This window comes from Aedes aegypti, chromosome 2, assembly GCF_002204515.2.
Source record: "Aedes aegypti strain LVP_AGWG chromosome 2, AaegL5.0 Primary Assembly, whole genome shotgun sequence".
Lineage (NCBI taxonomy): Eukaryota > Metazoa > Arthropoda > Insecta > Diptera > Culicidae > Aedes > Aedes aegypti.
The window spans coordinates 395,171,439-395,186,112 of NC_035108.1; the positions used below are offsets into that span (position 1 = coordinate 395,171,439).

Consider the following 14,674-nt stretch of genomic DNA (forward strand, 5'->3'; position numbering starts at 1 on the left):
TGCTGCTCTAATAATTAACTTATTACCTTGTTTTGTAAAATACAAATTACAATTACTAACACACCGCTGAGTTTACACATTTGAAATGTATTTTCAGTTTAGTGCAAAATTTGTCCAAAATTACCAAAAGTAATCTAGTGAAATATTTTTAAAAACAAAATGTTACATACCTATATGTTAAATCTAATTAAAATAATCTAAATTTATTTTAAAGTTGCATCCAAGTGCAACATTTATGACGTGTTCCTAAAATTGTAAACAGCTAAAATACAATTTGAAAGTTTAATATTTTCTCTCATCAAAACTCAATAGAAAGGAAGGCAAAAATATGGAGATTGTTGTTATGAAAAATCTAATTATGAAAAATGTTTAATCTATAACGTTTTTCATATTTCGATTTATGAAAAATAAAAAAATGGCATAGTTATTGTTCAAAACATTTTGATTTGACGGTTTTATATGCCATAAACATGATTTTGCAGCATATTAGTATAAAAACAACTATAAATTTAACTGAATTTTAATTTTATTATTTATTGTCCCCTCCCTCGACACATTTTGATGGAAGGTGACAAAAGAAGATTTCAAGATTTGTTCCGGCCTTATCAAAGTTACCCCAAAACAGAAAACCGACTTTCAATTATATGAAAAATAATATATCCATACAGAATAAATCTTTTGGCAAACTATCAAGTGCAATCGATAGCTATGATGTCAGTACTTGTTTTAAAAATATAAATTGTAATTCTTTGAAACAGCATGCATAAATATTTAAGTTTTCCTCGAAAAAACTATCAAAGTTATCCCGTTTTACGGTACTCCTTCAGAGATGCTACCAACGATTTGTCAAGGGATGCTTAGAGGAACTTCTTCAAAATTTGGCCCAGAAAATTCTAGAGCGCTCCAACGCTATTAACTCCAGTAATTTTCACAGAGATTGTTCCGAAAAAATCTTGAGGCGATTATCCCACACAGATAAAAATATTTAAATTTCAATGTAGCGTAAACAGAAGAGTATAGTAAAAGTAAATCAAATTCATCTATTGTTACAACATCTCTTTTAATTTTCAACTAAAGATGCTTGAATGCAACATGATCGTGTAAATTTAAAGTGCATTTGGTTGAAAAATAAGCAATTTGTCGATGAAATTTCAGTTTATTTTTATGCTTCAAATATGTGCATGAAAATAAACTGAAATTTACAACATATTTTAAGCTGAGCAAGATTTCCTTCAGATGTTTTTTTTCATTGTTTTTTTTTTCACTTGTAATTTCTAGGAGACTTCCCGTAATTTTACAGGGTTTCTTCTACAAAGGTGTACTTCAGAAAAAAAAGTTTTCGAGTTTTTTACGAAGATAATTTATTATTTTTTATGAGGATAATTATTATAATTCATCTACGATTTCTGTCAGGAATTGTGTCGAAAATTCGATTATTTTTCGATGAATATATACTTTTCCAAAAATTTCTCAATAAATTCGATGATATCCCTTTATAAGCTTTCTCCAGAAATTTGTCTCGGCATTTCTATAGTATTTCATCAAAATATTATTGCTGCCGTTCAAACATTTCTCGAATAATTTTCTAAATAGGATTTCTATTTCTCCGATTATTTACACATAAATTTCTTCAGGGATTCGGTTCGAATTTCTTAAAAAAGTCTTGTAGGACATTATTCAGAGATTCTTCTGTTTTGTTTAAGTTATCTTAGCAATTTAATTAAATCCTAGAACAAGTTTAAACACGAATCCAGGAGTTCTTTCAGAGATCATCGTAAGAATTCATCAAGGCATACTTAGAGAACTCACACAAGCTTCATCAGAGTTTACTTTTTCTTTAGAAATTCTTCGCAATTTTTTTCCAATTAATCTGAAACATTTCCCTGGAGACATCCTTTGATAAATGATTGGAAAAAATCATTGAAGACTTATTTGAATTTTGAGATTTTTAATTCTTGAAAATGTTCTGAACAGAAATGTCACAGAGAGTCATAAGGAAACCAATCGATAAATTTCGGCAGATCTGTGAATTTGCGTTTTTCGCGAAAGAAAGAAAAATCACAGTTAAAATCCTTACAGTCGAATATCCTCAACACATAGATTGCAGAACTTGGAACTTCCTTGAAGAATAAAACACACATTGGAGAGATTCCTGGTCTTCAGAAAAAAATCCAGATTACACTCATGAATATATCCTGATCCTTAGAAAAAAAAAATCCAGATGAAATGATCTGAAACGAATTAGAAAAAAACAGACGAAGGCATTTACTTTTTTTTTTTTTTTTATCTAGTTCATTTATTTGTGGCTCAATCGCGTTTAACGCTTTACGGAGCCGAAATTCATCTTTTGTATTATTTACAATGTATTGACTTTTTGAGTGCCAAAATTAGTACGGGATGGAGCCAGGGTACTCGTGGCAACTCGAGGTTAGTGGTCACAATTGTTGAAGGAAGGACATGGTAAGGATCGGGTTTAGGGTTCTCTGCAGCTCATCCGGGAGGTATATCGTAGCTTTCGTCTCATGGCGTTGGTACCAATTTCGTGTCGGTATGCGTCTGCCGGATGGCCAGGATCCTCAATCCAACACAAAGGGGACAACACAGAGAAAAAAAAAAAAACTGGGGAAGAAAACACAAGAGAATTAAACTTTTATACCACACAAGCGAAGGAAATCGTAAATTGCGACCATATACATGTAATCACGGGTTCCCAACACATCTCTAACTGAAACATAGGGTTGTCTACCTCGGGCCTCAAGGGTATCCAAAAGTTGCGCTCTGGAGGCGTCCATATCCGGGCACTGCCAAACTACGTGATCGATGTCATCATAACCGGAACCACACCTATTACAAATATTGCTCACCGCGAGGTTAATCCTGTGCAAATGTGCATCTAGCGAGTAATGGTTGGACATAAGTCTTGACATCACGCGAATGAAATCTCGACTTACCTCCAAACCTTTCCACCACGCTCGCAAGGAAACTCTAGGAATTATGGAATGTAACCACCGTCCCAGTTGGCCATTTAGCCAATCGCTTTGCCAACCGCGAAGAGAACTTTGACGTACTAAATGAAAAAATTCATCGTGTGAAATTCGTCTATCATAAATCTCACCTTCCTCAGCGCCCACCTTTGCGAGAGAGTCCGCCTTCTCATTGCCATAAATTAGGCAATGTGAGGGGACCCATACAAAGGTAATCTTATATGATCTTTCGACCAGAGCACACATCTGCTCTCTTATTTTTGTAAGAAAGTAAGATGCATGCTTAACAGGTTTCATCGATCGGAGTGCCTCAATAGAACTGAGACTATCCGAGAAGATGAAGAAGTGGTCTGCGGGCATGTTTGAGATCATCCCCAAAGCGAAGTTGATTGCTGCCAGCTCAGCAACATAAACCGTGCAAGGTTCCTGAAGTTTTCGGAAGGCGGAATAGTTTTCATTGAAGACACCGAAGCCAGTGGATCCATTTATACGGGACCCGTCAGTGAAATATCTCCTGTAGGAATCGACATTCTGGTACTTTGCGTTAAAAACACGTGGGATAGTTATACATCGAAGTTGATCTGGAATTCCAAGAATAGCTTGTTTCATGGACAGATCATATTCAACAGAGGAACTGTCATTGGTGAAGCGTACACGTGGAGGGTTATAACATGGAAGGCTAATGTCAGATGACATGTAGTAGAGATAAACTCTCATGAATTTCGACTGAGTATTCAGTTTGAGCATTTCTTCGAAGTTTTCGATAACGAGTGTGTTGCTCACTCCACACTTAATAAGTATTCTTAGCGAGAGCTCCCAGAATCGGTTCTGTAGCGGTAAAACCCCTGCCAGAACCTCTAGGCTCGCATTATGTGTTGAGTGCATACACCCTAAGGCGATACGCAAACAACGATATTGAATTCGTTCCAATTTAATCAGGTGGCAGTTTGCTGCTGAGAGAAAACAGAAAGAGCCATACTCTAGAACAGATAGAATGGTTGTTTTATAGAGTTTTATGAGGTCTTCCGGGTGAGCACCCCACCATGTTCCGGTAATTGTTCGTAGAAAATTGATCCTTTGTTGGCATTTTTCTGTTAAATATCTAATATGGGTTCGCCAAGTGCCTTTTGAATCAAACCAGACCCCAAGGTATTTTGAAGTCAAAGACTGATCGATGTCTGTTCCCAATAGCTTAAGCTTTAGTTGGGCTGGATTCCGCTTCCTTGAAAATACGACCAGTTGAGTTTTTTGCGGAGCAAACTCGATCCCTAAATTTCTAGCCCATGTGGATAGATTATCAAGGGAATTTTGCAATGGTCTTTGCAAGATTTCCGCTCGTGGGCCCTTCATAGAGACCACAGCATCATCTGCAAGTTGTCTAAGCGTGCATGGTTCTTCCAAACAGTTGTCAATATCTTTAACATAAAAATTATAAAGCAAGGGACTTAGACATGAGCCTTGGGGCAGACCCATATAGCTAATTCTGGAAGTTGTCAGTTGACCGAGAGTGAAGCTCATGTGTTTTTCTGACAACAGATTGTACAAAAAATTATTCAATATTCCAGGTAGTCCACTATTGTGCAAGTTTTCTGACAATATTTCTATGGAAACTGAATCAAAAGCGCCCTTGATATCCAAGAAAACTGAAGCCAATTGCTCCTTGTCCGCAAAGGCTAGTTGAATATCTGATGAAAGCAACGCTAGACAATCGTTTGTTCCTTTACCCTTGCGAAAGCCAAATTGAGTACTGGAAAGCATATTGTTTGATTCGACCCAGTGGTCAAGTCGCAAAAGGATCATTTTTTCTAACAATTTCCTTAAACATGATAACATAGCAATCGGGCGGTATGAATTGTGATCGGACGCTGGTTTCCCAGGCTTTTGAATAGCTATTACTTTGATCTGTCTCCATTCAAGTGGAACAATGTTATGCTCTATGAATGAGTTGAACAGGTCAAGCAACCGTCTTTTAGCGATATCAGGGAGATTTTTAAGAAGATTAAACTTAATCATATCGCGTCCCGGAGAGGAATTGTTTGATGAAAGAAGAGCCATAGAAAAATCCAGCATAGTGAATGGTCTGTCCAACGCATCGTCACTCTGGGTTTCCCAGAATGGCGGTTGAGCTGGAACTGAGTCTGGACAGACCTTTTTTGCGAAGTTGAATATCCAACGATTGGAGTATTCGTCACTCTCATTTGAGGATGAGCGGTTTCGCATGTTGCGAGCCACTCTCCAAAGCGTCGTCATTGAAGTTTCTCGTGAGAGACCATCGATGAAACGTCGCCAATAGCTACGCTTCTTCGCTTTAATAAGATTCTTCAGTCTTTTTTCGAGCTTCGAGTACCGTTTTGTCTCAAATTCCGAACAGACTCATATTCCGAACACTCGGTTTTTGTATGGCGATTTGGTTGAAATGTTTCGCTGAAATATGTCACCAAATAGCAAGGAAATGGCAGTCAATTGCAATTCAATTTTAACGTCTCCAATATAATTTATACCGTTTGGGTAGTGATGATTCTCTAGTTTAAGGCCAGTAGAACAAGCTCAGATCAATTTATTTGCGGAATAATTCATTTGAATATGATTTATTCGTGCTGTTCGGAATTTGAATCAAGGTGTTCGGAATATGAGACAGAATAAGCACAGTGTTCGGCATTTGAATCAAAATGTTGTTCCATACTTTTATGTTAAAACAATACTAAAACTAATTAAATCAACATTATTATTGGTACACCCAACAGCTAACAGTTAGGCTTGGCGAAGAAACAAAAATGTACATGAATATCAGCCAATTTGTGCCTATCAGATGCATTTGAAGTCACTGTTGGCCTTAAGTGTTCGGAATATGAGTCAAAACGGTACTCTAAATAAAGTTCTGAGGTACCATATCTGCGAAAAGCTTTAAAGGCATTAGATTTTTCTCGATACAACAGAGTGCATTCATCATCCCAACCAGGTGTGGCTGGTCGTCTTTTGAAGGATGCACTTGGAACTCGTTGCTTTTGGGATTCTAATGCACTTTTATAAATCAATTCTGTTAGGAATCGATACTCATCCAACGGTGGGAGAGTGTTGAATGATTCGATACCAAAAGTTACCGCTGATGCAAATTTTTGCCAATCGATATTCCTAGTGAGGTCAAAAGGAACCTGAATTGACTGTTCTGACCTTTCACAATTATTTCTGATAGAGGTTATTATGGGCAAGTGATCACTACCATGGGGATCATCGATCACCTTCCACATGCAATCGAATGATAGTGAACTTGATCCCAAAGACAGGTCAAGACGGCTTTCTTTGCCGTCGGATGAAATACGTGTCACTTCACCTGTGTTCAAAATGTTCAAGTTGAAATCGTCGCATAAATCATAGAAAATAGCCGCTCTATAATCGTCATAAGATTCGCCCCATCCAGTACCATGTGAGTTCATATCACCCAGTATTAGAACTGGGGATGAGAGCATGGAGACTGCATTCCAGAGATGACGGCGGTTTATTGAAACTCTTGGAGGAATATAAACAGAAGCTACGCAAAGATCTGTACCCTTTACGTTTATTTGGCAAGCAACGATTTCTATGCCTGGATGAGTCGGGATGGGGATTCTGTAGAATGAATGGCACTTTTTGATCCCTAAAAGCACACCCCCGTAATTATCATCTCGATCCTGGCGTATAATGTTAAAATCGCAGAAGTTAAGATCATCTTCAGAAGAAAGCCATGTTTCACAGAGTGCAAATATATCACAATCGGAATTGTGAAGTAAAAACTTAAATGTGTCTAATTTAGGTTTTAGACTATGACAGTTCCACTGTAGCACAGTGATCATATCTTGTACCTCACTTGATGAATTAGCCATCGAAAGATATGATCGCAGCTAGGAGGGGCCATGAAATAGTCAATTCCTTGAGATACTCTTCTATTGCGGGGAGAAAAAGGTCGAGTATGCCTCTGAATGAGTCTGAAACTCCGAGAGCATTACATATGCGATCCACAAGAGCCGTAAAAGTTATCAGACCTCGCTTGGCCCTGGGGGTTTTTGATGAAGAGCGAGGAGCTTCAGTAGCATTTCTTTTGCTTTCTTGTCTAGAGCTTCTTTTCGAAGTGTATTTTATCTGTGGAGGCGGGGGCGGCAGATCTTTGCTGCAACACGGAACGGAAGCATCAAAGGCCTGTTTCTTCGGGATTTTCAAATTTGCCCCACCACCTTTGGAATTAGGCAAACTTCTGAGGGAAGATTTTAATACCTTACGGCGCAATCCCGGAGAAGATGGAGACTTTCTTTTACCGGGTGCGTGTACCTCCGAAGAATCTCCCCCATCGGTTTCGTCGTCGTTCGCTTCATCGGAAGACAACTCTTGAAAAGAGTTACCAACTGGGATGGCTGATGAAGACTCTTTTGCAGGCGGATTTAGAGCTTTCACCATCTCCGCATACGTCTTCTTGGAGCGCTTCACAATTGAGCGACTCTCATTTCGAATGCGTCTTTTGTATGCCGGGCATTTCTGCAAGTCATGCAGATCCTTGCTACAGTAGCTGCATTTTTCAGCTTCCTGTGTGCAAGTATCTTCTAAATGAGCTTGGTTGCATTTGCCACAACGGGGCTTGTTGTCGCAAAAGCTAGCACTGTGGCCAAGCTGCTTGCAGTTGGTACAATTGAATACCTTCGGCACGTAAAGACGCACTGGGTAAAAAACACTATCAATGCAAACAAATTTCGGGAGGACGGAACCAGGAAAAGTCACTCGAAACGAGGCGGACGGCGAAAAAATTTTCTTATTTCCTTCCATGGAAACTGATTGCAACTGTTTGCAATCCAGTATAGCCACATCAGGAATTGACCGGTTCTCAAAAACGCCTTTGCCAGTCTTAATGTCTTCACATGTCAGACTCGCGTCGATGATTTTCCCTTCCACCTCGACTTCTCGTGCAGGAATGTAGATAAAGTATTCCACAGTAAAAGCCTCATGCTGAGCAATTTCGTTCGCTGCTTTGTAACTAGGTGCAGTTACACGCAGCTTGGATTGCTTCACTTGGTGAATAACGGTCCCAGGATATTTACGCGTCAGCTCTCTGGAAATCGAGAGCACATTCAAAATCTTATTTTTGCGCCGGAAATAGACAACCCAAGGCCCAGCCGAAGACGGTTGATAAAACCGCGTTCGAGCAACGAGATCTTTAGGAGGCGTATCGCCTCCATCCGATTCGTCCATGCGGGAAAAATCCAACCGCAACCGAATCAACAAAAATAAAAAAAAAATGCGGAGAAAAAAAAATGAGCAGAAAAACTAATCAATTAGTGAGCTATTTTGTACACACCTCCCCTATAAGGGCAAAAAAAAAAATAATAATAAAAAAAAAAAAAAAAAACTTTCGAAGAGAAAAAAAAACAGTCAGTGGACTATTTTGTACACACTTCCCCTAACAGAGCCAGCAAAATAGCTCCGGGAGAGAGACAGAGGCGAAGCGAAAAACAACTTTGAACTCAACACTGTTTGTTCTGGGAGATGCGAAAGCAGTTCAATAGAGTATGGATAGGTATAGAAATTTGCTACTTATCCGTTCCCGTTCGATGACCGCAAAGCAGCTAGCCTTCCACGTCGTAGGTAGGCAAAAAATCGTATCGCCGTCTTCGCTGTTGATTTGCACGGGGGGAACCAATCACCGGGGGATGAAGGTGACAATGTTTTATTGTGGCACGATACCAGTTGACCCTTGTCAATCTGGTTCGCTTCCTTCACGATGCGCGGTTTAAAGCACTACGGTACAATACTGCACTGGTAAAAACCACACGGGCGGTGGAAGAAAAAACCAAAACACTACCGACTGCCAAAAACTGAACTGGCTTGTTCAAGCGCACAGCAAGGAATGGAAGGCATTTACTTAGAACTTACTTAGAAAGTTTAAGAGAATCACAAATCAAACTCCTAATGATATCTTTAGAGTAATTTGTGAAGAAATCTACAGCAAAACGAGCAGTTATACTCGTCGTAATGCTATAAAGAGCTCCATAAAAGGCCTGGACATTGTTAAAAAATGTATGTTCAAATGAGATTGTCATGGTTCCTTTCTTTCTGTTTGTTTGTTTTTGTTTTTTTTTTTCTGGTAAGATACCGTACAAGCTGTTATTTCCAAAACGGTACCTCTCAGCCCTGATTTCTCCAATTTTCTGGGTACCGGGTACCCCCGTTGGTTTAACCACGTTTAATCTGAACACTTTTTAATCTGTACCCCGCTAATTTGCACATCGTTCAGATTAAAAATGGTTCAAACGTCATTCCGCTCATGGAACGGAGTTAGGTGAAATTGAACGCTGTGGAACGGAACGCAGAATCAAAACAAAACAGTGAAAGAGGTTACCAGAAACACGTTTCTAGGGTGACTAGATGTTCAAATTAAAAATGAACCCCGATGGTTTGCATGAGGTATCGTTCAAATTAGCGGGGGTGCACGGTACCGTAATTCAGGGTGTATTTGATCAGTGGGGAGAAAGTGATCATTCCCGTACCCACATGTGTAAACAGTCGAAAGAGCTATGATCCGATTTCAATTATCACGATTTCTGTGATTTCGCATTACCTGATATCTGCTCTTGATGTTTTGAATGTCGTTTTGACGGTCTAGGATCTTTTCGTAATGGAAATTTTCTTGACTTCCCTGGGCATAGAGTATCATCGTACCTGCCACACGATATACGAATGCGAAAATGGCAACTTTGGCAAAGAAAGCTCTCAGTTAATAACTGTGGAAGTGCTCATAAGAACACTAAGCTGAGTAGCCGGCTCTGTCCCAGTAGGGACGTTAATGCCAAGAAGAAGAAGAAGAAGAAGAAGAAGAATTTCTTGAACCTGGAATTATTTTTTAGATCCAGAAAAACCTGAAAATATCAGGGAATTTCATTTCTGTAAATGAGTAGACACCCTGATATAGAAAGAACGATTGTCCTCCAGCCAGGAGGAATTCACGTTGAAAGTATAAACAAATCTTACAATATTATTTGGATAATTTACAAGAGATTTGTAGCAAAAAACTGAAACCACTTTTTAATATTTCTTTGTTAAATTTAATTATTCTATATATCTTCAAGGAATTCGAAGGATTACTTCAAACGTTTTGCTACAAATCTGTTTGAAAGTATCCAAATATTTTTTGGAATTGTCAATAGGATATTTTCAGGCTTGAAAATCTACCAACTTCCCAGGACATATAGTATTTCCGTACTTGTCACGCGATATGCAAATTCAGAATTGACCAATTGGCAATGAAAGTTCTCAATTAATTACTGTGGAAGAGCTCATAAGAACAGTAGGCTGATAAACAGGCTCTCTCCCAGTTGGGACATAACGCCAGAAATAAGAATAGTTGGAATAGGTTTGCTTAGTTTTACCTATTCAATCTTTATTGAAATAATATTGAATTTCAAGAATATCATGTCAAACGCCCACTAAATAAAGGCAATTTGCAAAGAAGTTTTTTTTTTAATATACAACATAATCGATGAAAATTTCAATAATAATAATATTACATTAGTTTAAGAATTTCATATTTTTACTGAAATAATTATTTTTAGCACAACAAATCTTAACACTATATGACAATAATAAAAACAAACAATATACATGTACTCCATGTTTCTTTGATATAGGTGCTTCATTTGTAAGAAATGGTATCGTTTACAACAGTGAACAACTTCACAAGGATTAACGATTTATACAGTTATTACAATAATTATGCGAAAATCCAAGAAACTTTCAAACATTGACATTACTCAAGATTTCCCGGAGCAATTGAACAAATTCACCGCACGACTTGACTCATACGAAACTTATCCCGACAGTATGATCTTTCTTACCACCTCCCGATCGCTTTCCTGCCGGTTCGTTTATTCGAATCTATTTATTTAATTTGGCCTACACGATGCGCAGGGCACCCATCCACTTGGGTGTTCTGGGGCTTCTCACACGACACGACACCCGTCAGTGCTTATTTAGGTTCGAGGCAAATCACACATTAAAAGTAAATTTCGTCAGTTGGCGGTCCATCGTCGTCGCTATCGAAGGCAGCAGAAGCGAGCAGCAGCAATATCTTCCTCCCGGTGGCGCTCGTTTGCTCGGAAGAATAGCGCGTGTGGGTAGATGCTGCCTGCTCCACAGAATCCCGGGGCAAATTTATCTGTTTTCCGCGTATGACCCAAGGGCCACTTTGCAGATTGCCACATGTGAAACCCGGGTGCGTTGATTTGTGTATGCAATTCAGTGATAGTTTACGACAGCGTTCACCAGCTGGTTGGAATCGACTGTGGAGTGATCCGTACACGAAATACCGTTTGTTATTTATGCTTTCGAGCCACATGTCTCTTCTTTCTGAACCAGATGAAAGGCGATTCCTGAAGTATGTGCGAGTGCTGTTTCATGTCGGATCCACTTCGTAGAGGAATATATTTCACTAATTATTCATACGAACGTAATCGCTCGAGCGGACTACTGTGGGGCACGGTGCCACGACAGATCGTTATTTAAAAAAAAAATGTACACTAAAACTCAGTACATGGCTAGATTCCTAAAGTCATTCTGAACCTCTGGGCGAATTGAAAAAAAAACCTTTGGAAGAATTTTGAGAAAACTCAATTTGAAGTTTTTAGAAGACCAGCCCACTGAAGTCTGCCGTATCTATTTTGCTTAATAATTTTAGCTATTTTGTACACCTGATACAACTCTAGACGTATACGTCTAGTTTTCCACCAAGTATTGTTCTCAGCACTTTACGTAGAAAAAATCGTATTATGTATTCTCAGTCACAATTTTCACTACACGGGAAACATCATCGTCACATGTCACAAGTGTTCCAAGATTAGCAAAGTCTTCCACAACTTTAATCACATTCCTATTAAGCACTACCTCAGCATAGTCATCACGACTCCGACTCTCTATACATGTTCTGTTCCACTCGGTGATGAAAATCTAGTTGTGACAGGTAGTGTTTTACCAATAATTGGGAAAGCTGAAATTACATGGAATGAAACACTGATGCGTTTCCGAATTTACTATTTATCATAGCATTCTGTTGCATATACTTCTTGGTTTTGCAGTGGACTACTGTATTGGAATCGATCGTTACATATTGTAGCAGGCTATCGTTCTTTTGAAGTGAATACACGTATAACGCTATCTACTCCACCCAACCATATATGGTTGCATGTTGAGAAAGAAACAGTGAAGCTGGGTTTAGACAATGCTTGATGGAAAAGTATTTGAAGTTGTTGAAGAGCCTCCAGCACTTGAGCTGATGCTGATCCTTTCTTTGACTTTCTAAGCATGGACGTTGAAAGCAGAAGACTGTATAGTTTTCAGTGCTCTGAGCTATATTTACTACGGGCAATACTCGGTGGGAAAATTGAAAATAATGTGGTGAAGATGCATATATCACGAGCTGTGCCATGTGTACAAAGGAACGAAGTTTATTAAGCAAATCAAATACGGTATACTTCAGTGGGCTGGTCATTTAGTGTGAATGTCGGAAGAAAAAGTTGCAACAATTAAGGTGGCGACCCCGTGTAAGGCATTCGCGTCTGTGCATTCTATTGAATAATTTTACCGAATATTGATTATTTTGAATTTTTTAGCTGAAAGTTCATATAATTTTTTTTCAAAAATTGGTCCAGATGTACATAATGACCTTAGGAACTGATTCCTGTACTTAGTTTTGATGGGCTTTTTTTTCTCTAATAACGGTCTGGTAGGGAACCGTGTGGGGATGATCGAGTGAATCGTCGTTTGCTCCGCAGTGGTATTGAAGTTGGGCCAGGTTCAGATCGACTGAGGAAAACCAGAAGGTGGCCGACATTGGACTATTGGATGCCCCAGACAGGGTGGTTATGTGAATAGTGAATGTGTTGTGCCTGTAGGTATCTACATCTACACCTATGTGGCATGTGGATGCCAAAATAGACACGGTGCGATCTGTTTATTTTCTCGATCTCGTAATAACAACATGTGTTTCAGCCAGGATCAACAGTGAAGTGGCTGTAAATGATCTGTCTAGAGGAGGATAGAGGCAACAAAAAGTGCACCGTAAATAAGTGATTTCACCTAAATTGCTATTCCCCGGGATAGGGAGAGAGGGTAAGGAAGCGAAACGGTGGGCAACATGTGAGATTTTCTGAATGAATGTTTAGCCAACGGATAGGCACCGAAGTTTTATTATCAAAAATTTGATTTGAAACAATAAATTATAAGCTGCTGATTTTAGGAATAATTAAGAATCCTCAATCAGTCTATGAACATAGACGGAAATCAAGTGATAAGTAGAAGAGAGAAAGCTTGAAGCGGGCAAAAGTTTCTTTTAATTTTTTTTTTGATAAATTTAGAACAAATGTCTTAAATGTAATGGTTCTTAGCATGTTTTTCAAGTAAGAGACTATCACGGCAAATAATATAAGTGTTGAGATAACCTACCTAAGAGCGGAAGCCGCGAAATCCGCAAAATTTGGCCTTTGCCGTGAAATTTTAAAAATCCCATGAAATGCCGCGAAATTTGTTAAATTTAGAGAATTTATATGACAATGCCAATAAACTCAGGATGTTTGCCTATGAAAATGGGTTCCATCAGAAATGTTATAATCGTTTAGTTTCAAGTTTGATGCTTTTCTGGTTTTCTTGTGTTTTAAATATTGCATTGACAATATGATATGAAACATATCATCTTAATTTGAAAAATAAAAAAAAAAACTTTCAATGAAGATCCGTTAAATTTACACATATGAAGAATATTTTCACCTCAGAGAGAGGAGACAGTTCACTGACAGTTGGCATGTTTTCTTGCCTTCTTTGATTTTTTTTTATTCTTGAGTTGTGCACAACGGTCAGATGAACTTATTATGGTCAAAATCATATTAACTTTTTCTTGCTTACTATGAAAAAGGACATCAATATAAAAAAAAAAAACAAATCAGTTTGCCAACACATAACTATATTTAGGTACTCAACTTTTAGAAATGCGAAATAATCGAAATCACCTAGAAATTTTTATTACGTTTACTTCAATTTTGACGGTTTTACACGCTTTACCCTTCGAATGTGCCGGTTTTCCAGTGACAGTTGGTGATAGGTTCCGTTGACTTTTGGGAGTTCGCAATCCAAGCCAGCTGTCTCCTCTCTCTCAGATTTGCATTTTCATGTTAAATATGGTCAAAACTATGGTACCGCGACAAAGCCGCGAAATTTTGGTTTTATCTCCTGGGTCACCCGCGAAATTTCAAAAATTTTGCCGCGAATTTCCATTGTCCCTATCATGACCCAGCACTAATTTCGTAGAACAAAGCCGCTCAGAAATAATGCGATTTGTGCAAAACTCATGAAGAGCTCCCAGAAATGTAACACCAAGGGTTTATTCACAAATTTCATAACGCCACAAATGGCCATTTTCAACACCCAACCACCCCGTCATAACGCATTTTGTAAGAATATTTTCCGAATTTTTATGACCTGTAACAACTTGAACATACCCACCCACCCCTTCAGCGTTATGAAATATGTGAGTGGGCCCCAACAACAAACAGGTAGCGAAAAAAATCTCTCTAAATTCTACATCTACTCATGATAAGTAAGAGAATTAAATATGTGAAAATCAGATTTTTATCTGCATTAGTCTCGAAATGGCAGTCTGGTAAAGTCTTGCCTATACTTTCTGG

At 38.5% G+C, this 14,674-nt stretch overlaps 1 protein-coding gene across 3 annotated transcripts in view; it reads left to right on the forward strand.

The window, feature by feature from the left end:
* Window positions 1–14,674, forward strand: part of LOC5570685 (calmodulin-lysine N-methyltransferase) — a 66,126-nt gene that overhangs the window by 5,698 nt on the left and 45,754 nt on the right. Inside the window, exon 1 of one of the 3 annotated variants that reach the window (XM_021847022.1) lies at window positions 10,805–11,214. The exons of 1 other annotated variant lie outside the window; for it this stretch is intronic. The gene's annotated coding sequence lies outside the window, so the exon portion shown is untranslated. Of the gene's footprint in view, window positions 1–10,804; window positions 11,215–12,792; window positions 13,107–14,674 lie in introns of those variants that run through there. One more of the 3 variants, XM_021847024.1, reaches the window with a different exon arrangement.